This window comes from Callithrix jacchus, chromosome 7, assembly GCF_049354715.1.
Source record: "Callithrix jacchus isolate 240 chromosome 7, calJac240_pri, whole genome shotgun sequence".
Taxonomy (NCBI): domain Eukaryota; kingdom Metazoa; phylum Chordata; class Mammalia; order Primates; family Cebidae; genus Callithrix; species Callithrix jacchus.
Window position 1 is genome coordinate 67508640 of NC_133508.1, and position 13650 is coordinate 67522289.

The following is a 13650-nucleotide window of genomic DNA, read 5'->3' on the forward strand; positions in this document are numbered from 1 at the left end:
CATCACCTACCCAGCCCCCTCCCCACCATAGGCTCTGTCCCACCTACCTCTCCTTCTTCCCCACATCCATCCTCCAGAGCCCCTGCCTCCCGCTCTCAGCCCTGCATCACCAACCCTCCCCAGAAGGGGTGGTCCTGGGCTCTAGTAACAGCTGAAGTTCAGATTTCACAAGAGGGGCCTCTGGGTTATATTGAAGGCTGAAAGCTCTGGAAGTAATGGGAAGAGACAGTGGCTGCAGGCAGCACACAAGGCTTGGCTTTAGGCCTGGGTAGGGAACCTGGCCCTCCCTCTGTTAGCAGGCACCAATAGGGCTGGCCTGTCCTGGGTCAGGCTTGGGTACCTCTGCCACATTTGAAAGCATCAACCCCTGCTCTGGTCTCTCAGCCTCCAGTTTCTATCCCCTCCTTCCCATCGTGCATTCTGTGGCCAGAGAGAGCTTCCAAAAATGCAAATCTGACAATGTCATTACCCTCCCCACAGAACTCTAACAGCTCCCTGTGCCCTAGGAGATAATAGCCTTTAGTCTGGTTATTAGCTAGGATATAGGATGAGCTTCTAAAGCAGAGACCCAAAATAACTCTGGCTTAAAGGAGAGAGAAGTTTATTTATCCCTCATATAATCATTTACATATCAACCATTAATGGCTGGTGCTCCTTGGCATAGCGGATCCAAGTTCCTTCCGTCTTGTTAAGCTGTAGTCATTCCGTGTTGCCCTCATTCACATGTTCAAGATGGGACAGCGTGCACCTTCCGCCAATGGCAAGGGGAAAGGAACGGGGCAGACACAGCACTATCTTTTACGTGATCAAGGGGGAAAACCTACACTTCTACTCGCATCCTATTGGCCACATTAGTCACATGGCTCCACCTAGCTGCAAAGCAGGCTGGGAAATGTAGTCTTTCTTCCAAGCTGCCGTGTGTTATTGCTATGAAAGGAAAAACAGCTACCATTACAAAGCCATCAGTCTCTGCTTCAGCCTAGCATTTGGAGTCCTTCATATCTTTGCTCATGCTGTGCACCATTGCCCACCTCCCTCTTTCTACCTCCCTGCTCATTTATAACGCCTAGTGCCTGCTCATTTATAAAGACTCAGTGCCTGCTCATTTATAAAGGCTCAGCTCAGGCCAGGTGTGGTGGCTCACACCTATAATCCCAGAACTTTGGGAGGCCACGGTGGGTGAATCACCTGAGATCAGGAGTTTGAAACCAGCCTGGCCAACATGACAAAACCCCATCTCTAGTAAAAATACAAAAATTATCTGGGCATGGTGGCATGTGCCAGTAATCCCAGCTACTCAGGAGGCTGACACATGAGAATCGCTTGAACCTGGGAGGCAAGAGGCAGCAGTGAGAAGACGTCACACTGCTGCACTCCAGCCTGGGCGACAGAGTGAGACTGTCTCAAAAAAACAGACTCAGCTCAAATGACCTCTATTCTGGGAAGCCCTTCTTGACCACCACCCCAGTCTAGAGGAAGAGTCTTCGTGTCCATTGATGACATGGTGTCATGTATAAGGAAGAATTCATCTCCCACCCTAGATTGGAAGCAACCTCAGGACAGAGACTGCAACTGATTCAATTCTGGGTCCCCCCACCCAATATCAAGCCTGAAATGGATGGGCATTAGGAAATACAGAATAAATGAATGAAAAAATGCGTAAACGAACTATTTAAATTAGATAAGTGATGATTGATTGAATGAATGATTGTGGGCCTGGGGAGACACCTGAGCATTGATGGTGTGCTGATTAGGCCGGCAAGACTCCCCTGGGAGTCTCACCTCCTCATATGCAGTTCCCTCCACCAGAAATGCTCTTCCCTTTGGTTACCGTCTAGCTCCTGCTCCGCCTTTACTTCTCATTTAAATTCACCTCCTGAGGGAGCCCTTCCCTGCCTCACTCCTCCCTCACTCCAACAGCACTCTCCCCCCCACCAACACACCCCGCACAGTCCACAGACCACCGTCCTTCCTCTGAAGCACTCAGAACAACTGTCACTACGTATATGCCATGTACTAGTTTGTCCACGAGACTGGGAGCTCCATGAGAACAGGGTCAGGTCTGTCTCTCCCATTGTTGAGTCCCCAGCCAGGCACAGTGCTGGACAGAGTAGCTGTCCACTACAAGTTAAATGAGAACCTGACTTCTTAGAATGTATCTAAAAGGATTGACATTTTGGCCCCAAGAAGGGCCAGGATAATGTTTGTGGCATGAGTGAGTAGGTGGCAGCCTCAGCTCTGCATGGCAGGTGGCACTAAGCATCTATGCCCAAAGGTGGCCTGACTGAGGGGTCTGTGGGGACAAGAGACAAGCATAAAACTGCCCACAAGCATCTGACAGCAGAGCCCTGGGTGTGGTCTGCTATGTAGAGAATAACAAAGGGTTGAAAAATAACACCTTCACTTTGACTGCTGGAGAGAGAGGGGCTTGCTGGAAGGCAGGAGATATTGTGATACAGATGGCAAGTTACTTAACTACTCTGTGCCTCAGTTTCCCCATGTGGAGGAGTTAACAAGAGCACTGTCCTCATGGGATTGTTGTGAAGACTAAAAGATTAATCCATGTAAAGTGCCAGGGCTCGGTTCACCATACATGTTTGCAGGTAACATGAAGGGGCAATAAAAATACCTTTTTCCAGGTCAGAAAGAGGCTGAGGCTCGGACTTCTCATCTGTAAAGTGGGTGTGCCAATATGTAATCCCAGGGGCTTGGAAAGATATAGTGAGACAAGGCTCTAAGGGGATTGGCTTCATGTCTGGCACCAGGGAATCCTCACCCCTTCTCCTGAGACAGAGAAGACAGAGGTGGGTGCAAAGAATGCCTGCCTGCCTCCCCTGTCATAGGCAAAGCCTGGGGAAGTGGGGAGGCCCCCTGGTGACTAATCTCGTTAATAGTAATCATCACCCTGATTCTCATTAATATAATAACACTGGGCTCCCAGCCGCCGCCTGGCTCCAGCGCTGGCTCCTCTGTGCCTCTCATCTCTGCCTGGCGGGGGGTTCTGCAAACACTCATTACACTCCAGTCCCTGGGGAGGCCGCCAGAAGCAGCAGCAATTCCAGGCACACGGCTCAACTCTGGGCCGAAGGCTCTGCTTTTAATAAGCACCGTTGTACACACATGCACACGCAGGTGCTCACACACACAATTATGCAGCACTTTGCAAGCTCTTTGCTGACCATTAATAATAATTGCTCACAATGACTAAGCCTTAGGTGGTAAACAATGATTGTGGCAGCCTGCTAAACACTTCCACTTGCCAGGAACAGTTCTAAGTGCTCACTCCACTTGTATTAACCCATATCATCTAAATGAGCATTCCTGGTGTTTCCATGTTGCAGCTGTGGAAACTGAAGTAACTGGAGGTTATAAGACTTACCCCAATCACTGACCTGTGGAGCAACAGAGCTGCGAGCCAAATGTACAGAGCGTCTGCTTAACACTGCTTCAAAGGGTATTAGCTCCTCAAGTCAATCCTCATGCTGATTCAGTCCTTATTCTCCCCATTGCACCAGTGAAGACATGGGCTCAGAGAAGTGATGTCACTTACTCAGGAACACACAGGGCAGCCCAACCAGGGTGGCAGCCTCACCACTCCCCAGGGGTGGAAGTAGGAAGGGAAATACTATTTCTCTTTTAAAAAGGGGCTGGGGCACTGTGGCTCATGCCTGTAATCCCAGCACTGTGGGAGGCTGAGGAGGGTGGATCACAAGGTCAAGAGATTGAGACCATCCTGGTCAACATGGTGAAACCCTGTCTCTACTAAAAATACAAAAAATTAGCTGGGTGTGGTGGTGCATGCCTGTAGTCCCAGCTACTTGGGAGGCTGAAGCAGGAGAATTGCTTGAACCTGGAAGGCGGAGGTTACAGTGAGCCAAGATCACAATCACGCCATTGCACTCCAGCCTGGGTAACGAGCAAAATTCCATCTCAAAAAAAAAAAGAAAAAAAGGGAGAAACTGAGGCCCAGAGAGATTACACAGGGACCAGTGGAGCCCTGGCCCCCTCTTCCGGTCTCCCACTTCACCCCCAGCTCTCACCCTCCCACACTCACCCCCACCTTGGAGACCTGAATTCAGACACAGACCTGCTGGCTTGGCCATGAGGGACTCAGCGTGAGAGGCCCTCCGGCCACCGGGGCTCCCTCCAAGCCATTGATGTTCTGTGCCACCACCTCCTAGCTGTGTGTTCCTAGACAGGTCACATCACCTCTCTGGGCCTGGGTTTCCTCAAAATGGGGAAAAGAGCTGACACTTAGGGAGCGTTTACAACATTCCAGGCTTATTCTATGTGCGATCCATGCAGTATTTCTTTTTTCTATTTTTTTTATTTTTTTATTTTCTGAATCAGAGTCACCAGGCTGAGTGCAATGGCACAATCTCGGCTCACTGTATCCTACACCTCCCGGGTTCAAGCAATTCTCCTGCCTCAGCCTCCCGAGTAGCTAGGACTACAAGCATGCACCACCACACCCAGCTAATTTTTGTATTTTTAGTAGAGACGGGGTTTTAGCATGTTGGCCAGGATGGTCTCAATCTCTTGACCTCATAATCAGCCCACCTTGGCCTCCCAAAGTGCTGGGATTACAGGCATGAGCCACCACACCCGTCCTCCATGTACTATTTCATTTTATTCTCACAGCAAACCCAGAAGGCAGATATTTTAAAAATCTATGATTTTTAAGATTCTGTTATTCTATAGAATAGAATTCTGATTCCCACAGAGTCTATTGTGAAAGTTTCCACGATCTTAGAAAGAGTCCATTATTCTGGGATTCTCAGGTACTGGAAGGTTCCATCATTCTATAGCTTGTGGGGTTAAAGAACTTAATGAATTAGTGATTCGTTGCACCTCAAGGGCAAGAGGCAGTCTGTCAGCCCTTGGTCAGCCTTGAATCCCACCATTGTCCACCCCTGCCCCTGTCCCCTCCCTCTACTGTGACATCAGAGCCAGCCAAGGCAGAACAACCTGTCTCTATGGCACGGCCTTGAGTCTAAGGTCAGTGAGGACCGTGGAGAGTGCCAGAGCACGTCGTGGGTAACTTGGCGGACAAAGGGCTCTGTGCACCCGCCTCCTCTGTTCTGGCTGGGCCTCACACACAATGGAAGGACCTTTCAAAGCCGCACCCAGCCTGCCCCCTCCCTCAGCCAGAGACACCCAGAGGTGCAGCTGAGCTCGGTCACAGAGCAGGCCCCCTCCCTGCTCAGAAGGTCCATGGAGAGGAGGTGGGGGCCACTGGGTACAGAAGGGCAAGTCTTCCCACTTTTTCTTAACTACAGGTGGTTCCAACCTCTCTACCTTTGCCTATGCTGTTCACCCTGCCTGACACGCCTCTCTCCCTCTGTGAATCCTCCAAGCCCCTCATGTCTTACCTCCTCCAGCAAGGCCTCCCTGGTTATTCTACTCCAACCCCACCGTATTTCCTCTTTCTCCAAAGTCCTGTTGTGTGGCACTGGGGGCTCACGTGGGGCTCAGAGACTCTCAACTCTCCTTTCCTGTCTGTCTGCTCTGCTACCACCAGAGTGATCTTCCTGGAACACAAATATGGCCTTGTCACACTCTATAGAAGCAAACTCAGAAGTGCGGTATTCACGTCTTCCCAACTCAGGCCCCATCCTTTCTGCTTGGCTTCAATTTCTGCCTCAACTCCATGCATTAAAGCCTGGCCAGATGAAGTGGGGATCTGCCCTCCAGACACATGGGCACCTGGGCAGGGCTTCTGAGACTAGAGCAGCTGAGACCCTTGATCACAACACACAGGCATTGAGAGTCCCCTTGCCCATCCAACTACACACACAACCCTTAGGCTGTCACCAGGGAGCCCACTGGGATTGCAATGATGTGTGTTGGCACCATGGACAGTGCTGGTGGGGGCAGGCTCTGAGGGCTGACCCCAGGGGCCTTAGAGACTGGTTGGAGAACTGACAGCCCTGCCACCAACCTCCCACCTGCCTCCCTGCAGACTGCCACAGTCATTTGTACAAATCACAAATCTGACCATATCTCTCCCACCTTTTTTTTTCTTTTTTGAGACAGAGTCTCAATATGTCACCCAGGCTAGAGTACAGTGGCATGATCGTGGCTCGCTGCAACCTCTGTCTCCTGGGTTCAAGTGATTCTCCTGCCTCAGCCTCCCTCCCAAGTACCTGGGATTACAGGCACACACCACCATGCCCGGCTAGTTTTTGTGTTTTTTGGTAGAAATTGGGTTTCGCCTTGGCCCAGCTGATTTTCAACTCCTGACCTCAGGTCATCCATCGCTTCAGCCTCCCAAAGTGCTGGGATTACAGGCATGAGCCACTGTGCCCAGCCCCATATCTCTCTTAAAATCTCCATGGGACACACATACACACACACACACACACACACCCTCTCTCATACACACACACAGACACACACACATCACACACATCAACTGCTTGTAAGAGAAACAGCAAACCATTGAGCATGACAGTCAAGGCTCTTTCTGACCCAGAAGGCCCAGCCACCCTCCTCCCCTCACCACCATCCCCACCCTCATGAGCTGAATACTCCAGCCCTACTTGATTTCCATCATTCCCCAGATATGCAAGGGTGCTTTTCTCATTTTTGTCCTCTAGAGTATCTGCCTCTCTTCTTTTCACAGAGAACTCCTGCATAGACTTCAAAACGTAAACCAAATATTTCCTACTCCAGGAAGGCCCAAAGTGAGTTGTTCCCTCCCTCTGTATGCCAAGAGTGCAGGGATTGTCTAAGAACCTTAACCGATTAATCACTACGTCAGTAATGCTTGTATTTGACAACTTTAGATTTTCTGGAAGCCTAAAAATAATGTCAAAGCTGTGCTTTGTGTGCTACTTTTTCACTCTAGAAGCCTGTCTGTCTTGTCTTTAGGAAGAGAGAGCATTATTTATTGTGTCGACCATATGCCCAATAATCGTTAGAATATGATTAAATAAAACAGCCTCTAGCAGATCAGCGCAGACATCAGGTCCAGCCCTCCTCCTTCACATCTGTGTTCCCCATGCCAGGCTGTGAGTTCCCTGAGGGCCAGGATTGCATGTCTTTTATTCCCCTGGTACCTAGCATGGAGTCTGGCACACAGGAGGTATCCATCAGTATTGGGACACTAACAAACTAGAAAGAATCGCATGGGCTCCAGGTCAGATTGCCTGGGTTCCAATCCTCATTCTGCCATGTGCTTGCTGTGGAATTTTAGACACAATTTTAACCTTTCAAAGAGGCCTCTATTTTCTCATCTGTAAAATGGGCATATTACTAGTATACACCCCATGGGGTTATGATGGTCTTTATGATGCTGTGTAAAAAGGACCAGGCCTACAGCCTGCCCAGTAGAAACACCTAATAAAAAGTCATTGTTACAGTCACAAATGTTGGGTTGAATTGTGCGGTTTAGACTTAAGCACAGCAGGAATCCAGAGAAAAGAGAGGGCAGCTTCACCAAGAATCCAAGATGCCTTGGATCATCCAAGTCAGTATTTACTGAGCACTTCCTATGTACCTTGAATTTACAATGAAGCCTCATGGTAATTCTACAAGGTGGATACTACAATTATCCCCCTTCTATTTCCATAAGCAGCCAAGTATATGAGGTCAAATAACTTGGCTGGAATCACCTTACCAGTAAGAACAAGAGTCGGGAGTCAAATCAGGTCAGTTTGGCCCGAGAGGGGCTTTTCACTTGCATACCACATAGCCAACCTCAAGGAAGCTGGAGGCTCAGCTGGCCTTTGCAGGGCAAGCCACAAGACAGAGGCGCCTCTGCCGGGAGGAAGGACCAAGGACTTCCCCTCACACACTTCCCATGAGCCAACCCAGGGTGTCTCCCAAAGGCCTGCATCCCTCTATTCTCTCACCCCTACCTTTCCCACCCAGCCAGCCTCCCTCATGCCCTCCTTTCCCTTCCTCCTCCTGTTGTCCAGGTCTAAGAGTTCATCCTGGCCAACGACTGGGAGCTTCCAGAGCAGGTGATGTTGGAGTAGGGTTTTGAAGGATCCATAGGAGTTTGCCAGGTGAAGGTGGAGAAGAAGTCAAGGTTGACTGTACTGTTGTCTCACCTACATTCTCAGCATCTGGAAGTCTCTGTGTTTCAGTTTCCTCATCTGTAAACATGAGACTAATGAGTACCTACTGCTTCTCAAGATTTTGTAAAGATTAAATAAGCTACTACATGTACAATAATTTTATTTAATAAACACTCATGTAGCGCTTACCATATGCCAGGCACTATTCTAAAGGCCTCACTCTATTAAAAAGTTCTTAGAGCATGCCTGTCACCCGTCCAATACACATGTCTTCTGTTGTTACTATTACAGCCATGTGTCACATAACAATGTTTCAGTCAACTACAGATCACATATGCAGAGGTGATCTCATAAGATTATAAGGCAGTTGAAAAACTCCTACCACCTGGTGACATCATATGCTGGTGTGAACCAACCTCCTGCATATCCCGTTGTATAAAAGTGTAGCACACACACACGCACGCACGCACACACACACGCACGCACGCACACACACACACACACACACACACAAAGTCTAGCACAGGGCAGGGCAAGGTGGCTGATGCCTGTAATCCCAGCACTTTGGGAGGCCAAGGTGAGCAGATCACTTGAGTCCAGGAGTTCAAGATCAGCCTGGCCAACAAGGTGAAATCCCATTTCTATTAAAAATACAAAATTAGCCAGGTGTGGTAGCATGTGCCTGTAATCCCAGCTACTTGGGAGGCTGAGGCAGGAGAATTGCTTGAACCCAGGAGGCGGAGGTTGCAGTGAGCTGAGATCACACCATAGCACTCTAGCCTGGGCAACAGGAGCAAAACTCCATCTCAAAAAAAAAAAAAAACCTAGAATAAGGACATAAATTAATAAAATATACAACGTGGGGTTTTTTGTTTTTTGTTTGTTTGTTTGAGATGAAGTCTCATTCTGTCACCCAGCCTGGAGTTCAGTGATAAGATCTCAGGTCACTGCAACCTCCACCCCACGGGTTCCACAGGTGCGTGCCACCAGGCCTGGCTAATTTTTGTGTTTGTATTAGAGACAGGGCTTCACTATGTTTCCCAGGCTGGTCTCGAACTCCTGACTTCAGGTAATCTGCCCTCCTCCACCTCTGACACTGCTGGGATTACAGGCATGAGCCAATTTGCCCGGCCTACAATGTGTTTTAAGCTGTACATTATTACAAGAGTCAAAAAGTTTTTAAAAAATAAAAAGTTTATAAAACTTTTAAAAAGTTACAGTAAGCTAAGTTTATTATTGAAGAAAAACATTGTATAAATGTAGTGTGTACAGTGTGCACTGACAGTCCTGCTAGCTCTGTTCATGGCAAATGCTCCATATATGTGTACCATTTTTTAAATCTTTTATCCAGTATTTTTATACCTCTTATTTATTTATTTATTTTAGAGACAGGATCCCACTTTGTCATCCAGGCTGGAGTGCAGAAGTGTAATTATGGCTCACTGCAGCCTCGACCTCCTAGGCTCAAGTAATTCTCCTGCCTCAGCCTCCTGAGTTGCTGGGACTACAGGACTATACCACCACACACAGCTAACTTTTTAAAGTTTTATTTTTATTTATAGCCTCACTATATTGCCCAGGCTGGTCTCAAACTCCTGGCCTCAAGCAATTCTCCTGCCTCAGCCTTCCAAAGTGCTGGGATTACAGGCATGAGCCCCTGTGCCCAGCCCCCTGCACTTTTTCTATGTTTGGATATGTTTAGATACATAATTACATGCCACTGTGCTACAGTTGCCACAGTATCCAGTAGAGTAGCACGCTGTGCAGCTTTGTAACCTAGGAGCAATGGTCTGTATCACAGAGCCTAGGTGTGCAGCAGGCTATCCCACCTAGGTTTGTTTAAGGGCACTAGATATACTCAAGGTGAAATCGTCTAATGATGCATCCCTCAGAACACATTACGTGACGCATGACTGTATTGCAGTATCTTTCATATCTTCATTTTTAGTGTTGTGCACCTGCTGCATGTCAGTCATTGTGCTGGACACTTAGATCTGCCCACTTTTTGGGTCCCCACAAGTCTTCTCTGCAGCCATCATCACTGTGCCCGTGACACAGAGGAGGAAGCCAAGGCTCGGTGGGTAGAGGGGAGGTGAAGGGGCTTCCCCAGGATGACCTAAGAACTTGCCCTGATTAACGGTGAATGACACCTGAATGCTCCCAAAGTCATGCCCTTTCCTTACAGCATGCCAGTAAGACTCTATTTCAATATTTCCAGCAAGACAAGATAAAGGCCTAGACTTGGTCAGAGTCTTGAAAATGGACAGGGGCAGGCACTGAGGGTAGGGGATGGTGATGAACAAATCTAATGTCCTTCGAAGTGGGAGGAGTAATCCCGAGCCAGCCCATCTCCCAGCACTGATGTGAATGAACAGCAAGTGAGGCCAAGGACTTCCTGAACGGTGCTTCATGAGCAAAACACATGGCTCACTTGGGAAGGGCTGCTTTTGCTACTTTCTCTGGCAATGAACAAACACCTTTGGAGGACGGAAATAGCTGAAGCCACGTCAGTCATGACAATTTCATGCAAATTATTTCAACAGAGCCACTCATGGAAGTCAGTTTTCATAAAAGGAGGGGGAACAGGGCCCATGAAGGCACTGACTACCTGGCAGTGGATGATGAAAAGCCAAGGAGAGTAGAACGTGGCAGGAGTTCCCAGGCAGGGGTTGGGGGAATGGCCCGGGGCCTAGACTTGCAGCAGGGGGCCCAGCTCTCCATTTCCTGGGGGTGCAACCTCAGGCAGTTCCCCGTGTCCCTCCAGGAATTGGCTTCTTCTGTTTTAAAGTGCTTTAGTATGGAGAATTTCAAATGTAAACTCAGAGTAGATAGAATAACAGAATGAAGCCCCTACATGCCCATCGCTCAGCATCGATAATGATCAATTCAAGCCCCATCGTACTTCTGTTCCCTCACCCACTCCTCCCCATATTATTCTGAAGCCAGTTCCAGACACCCTGTCACTTCATCTACAAATATTTCAGCCTGTATCTCTAAAAGGTAAGGACGCATTTTAAAAACGTAACTACAGGATCATTATCACATCTAAGAGCATTGGCAATGCTTAATAACAAATATTCACTCGGTCACTTCCCAGGAGTGTGAGACCAGCCTGGACAACATGGCAAAACTTTGTCTCTACAAAAAATACAAAAATTGGTCGGATGTGGTGGTGAGCACCTGTAGTCCCAGCTACTTGGGAGACTGAGGTGGGAGGATCACCTGAGCCTGGGGAGCTCAAGGCCGCCGTCAGCCATGATCACACAACTGCAATCCAGCCTGGGTGACGGAATGAGACCCTGTCTCAAAAAATATATACATGCATACACGTATACACATATATGTATGCACATATTAAAAAACACACACACATACATATGTGTATGAAGTATTTCAGTCTGTATATACATATATATTTGTATGTGTGTGCATATATACACAGTTTTTACTCATTCACTCAGTGTTCAATTTCCACTTGCCTCCGCTTGGCCAAAGCCAAGTCTACACCTTTATCTTGTCTTGCTGGAAATACTGAAAAGAGTCTCACTGGCATGCTGTAAGGAACGGGCATGGGTTTGGGGGCATACAGGTGTCATTCACTGTTAGCCAGGGCAAGTTCTTCCTAGGTCATAACTGGGGCATTTTATTTTATTGATTTTTGAGACGGAGTTTCGCTCTTGTTGCCCAGGCTGGAGTAAAATGGCATGATCTCGGCTCACCACAACCTCCGCCTCCTGAGTTTCAGCAATTCTCCTGCCTCAGCTTCCTGAGTAGTTGGGATTATAGGCACGGGCCACCACACCAGGCTAATTTTGTATTTTTAGTAGAGACGAGGTTTCTCTGCGTTAATCAGCCTGGTCTCAAACTCCCGACCCCAGGCGATTGGCCTGCCTTGACCTTCCAAAGTGCTGGGATTACAGGTGTGACCCACCATGCCCAGCCAACTGGGGCATTTTAAAAATATAATTTGTTTGAATCAGAATCTAAATCAGGTTCCCATATTGATTGGTTAACATGTCATTTAAGCTTATCTATAAATTCTCCATCTCTTTCTCTTTTTTTGTCTTCCTTATAATTTATTTGTTGAAAAAACTGGGTCATTTTTCCTACAGAGTGTCCCACAGTGTGGATTTTGCTGATAGGGCCAATGTATTCATCATAAACACATTGTTTATGATAAAATAGGGGTAAAAATTGTCCCCAAGAATTAAATAGTCTATGAATGAATGATGCTAATTGGAAGGCACCCCACAAATGGCATGTGTTAATGCACCATTAGAGCATTTCAGTAACACCAAGTGCTCCTGTTGTTCTGATGATATAGTTGAGGTTCAGAGAAGCTTAGTAACCTGCCCATCCTCACAGCTAGCTCGTGGCAGGGAGGAGACAGCAGAATCCCACTGCACCTTCCAGTTGCTCTAGGGCTTTGGGATTCTGCTGTTTGAGCCTCAGTTGCTTCATTTGCAAAAACAGGCCAGGAGCCCAGACCTGGGGCTTAAATGAGCTAACATAATATGAGGTACTTGGCATAGTGCCTCAACCCATTCCTTTAGCCGTCTGCCCTCTCTCATCCCTACTGGTTATTTGGTGGTGATAAACCTGGATCCTCGTCGGCCCTGAGCCCTGCCTCAGGCCAGCAGAGGCAGGGTGGGTGGCCCTGGAAGCTGAGCACACTCTGTTCTCAGGGCAGCTTGGGCCGGGTGGCTGTGACTCTTGGGCTGCAGGAAACAATCAGCTATTCTTCCTCCTTCCCTCTTGGTTTTGTTGCTCATATCTTGGGTGAGGGGCCCAGAGGGAAATATTCCAAGATGCAGCACCCAGCCCACGTGCAGGCTCTTGCCCTTCGCTCTAACAAGCCTAAGCCTAAGTCATAGTTCACACTAGAGCTGACCCTGATAGTCTGATTGCTACCCAAGCTCAGTGTCACTGATTCAATCAATAGGCACTGTGCTGGGCCCTGCAAATAAGAATAACAGTAATAATGATAGCAACAACAGTAGTAATAATTGCCCACATTTGTACAGCACCTACTGTATGCCTGCCACAGTCCTAAGCACTATGCTTATGAGGCCAGTACTAGTATTGCCCCCATTTTACAGGTGAGGAAACTGAGCACTGAGTTTGAATCACTTACCCAAGGTCACATAGCTAGTCACTGACAGAGCTAGGATTTGGATAAAGGTTTGCCTGGTATGAGGTAGGTGATGCAAAGAGAAGAATATAAATCCAGCTACAGATGGCATATCTGCCATGCTTCATGCCTCCAAATACCAACCTTATTGTCCCCATTTGCCTTCAAGGAAACCAAGGCTCAGAGACATAGAGCAAAGGGTCTGCTTGACTTCAAGACAATGCTCTTTCTACTCCTCCAAGCTGAAAATAAAATCACATCACTAGAATTCGAGATGGGGGAGAAGGGTAGGAGGGAGAAGGGTAGGAGGCTGACAGCACTCAGAAGACGGGCATTGCCTTCTGAAGCTCCCTGCATGAACAGCCATGCATGCTTGGCTTTGAATCTAGGTAAATCAACCCCCCACATCATAGCAGGTGTCTCACTGGCTCATTCCTCTATGAGGACCTCCCAGTGGCATCTGGCCCCTTCACCCCACTTTATAGCCGTGCAGAC

General features: G+C 48.1%; 1 protein-coding gene and 1 long non-coding RNA gene across 3 annotated transcripts in view; both read right to left on the minus strand.

Annotated features, from left to right (window-relative positions):
• Positions 1 to 13650, minus strand: part of SDC3 (syndecan 3) — a 94173-nt gene that overhangs the window by 42099 nt on the left and 38424 nt on the right. The gene's annotated exons all lie outside the window — the stretch shown is intronic.
• LOC118155387 (uncharacterized) lies at positions 585 to 6519 on the minus strand. Of its 2 annotated transcripts, none has more exons than XR_013519902.1 (2): positions 5373 to 6519; positions 585 to 927 (listed from the first exon to the last, which is right to left on the minus strand). It is a non-coding gene; the product is annotated as an uncharacterized LOC118155387 (long non-coding RNA). The 2 variants fall into 2 exon arrangements; XR_004745858.3 differs by lacking the exon at positions 5373 to 6519 and adding an exon at positions 3380 to 3444.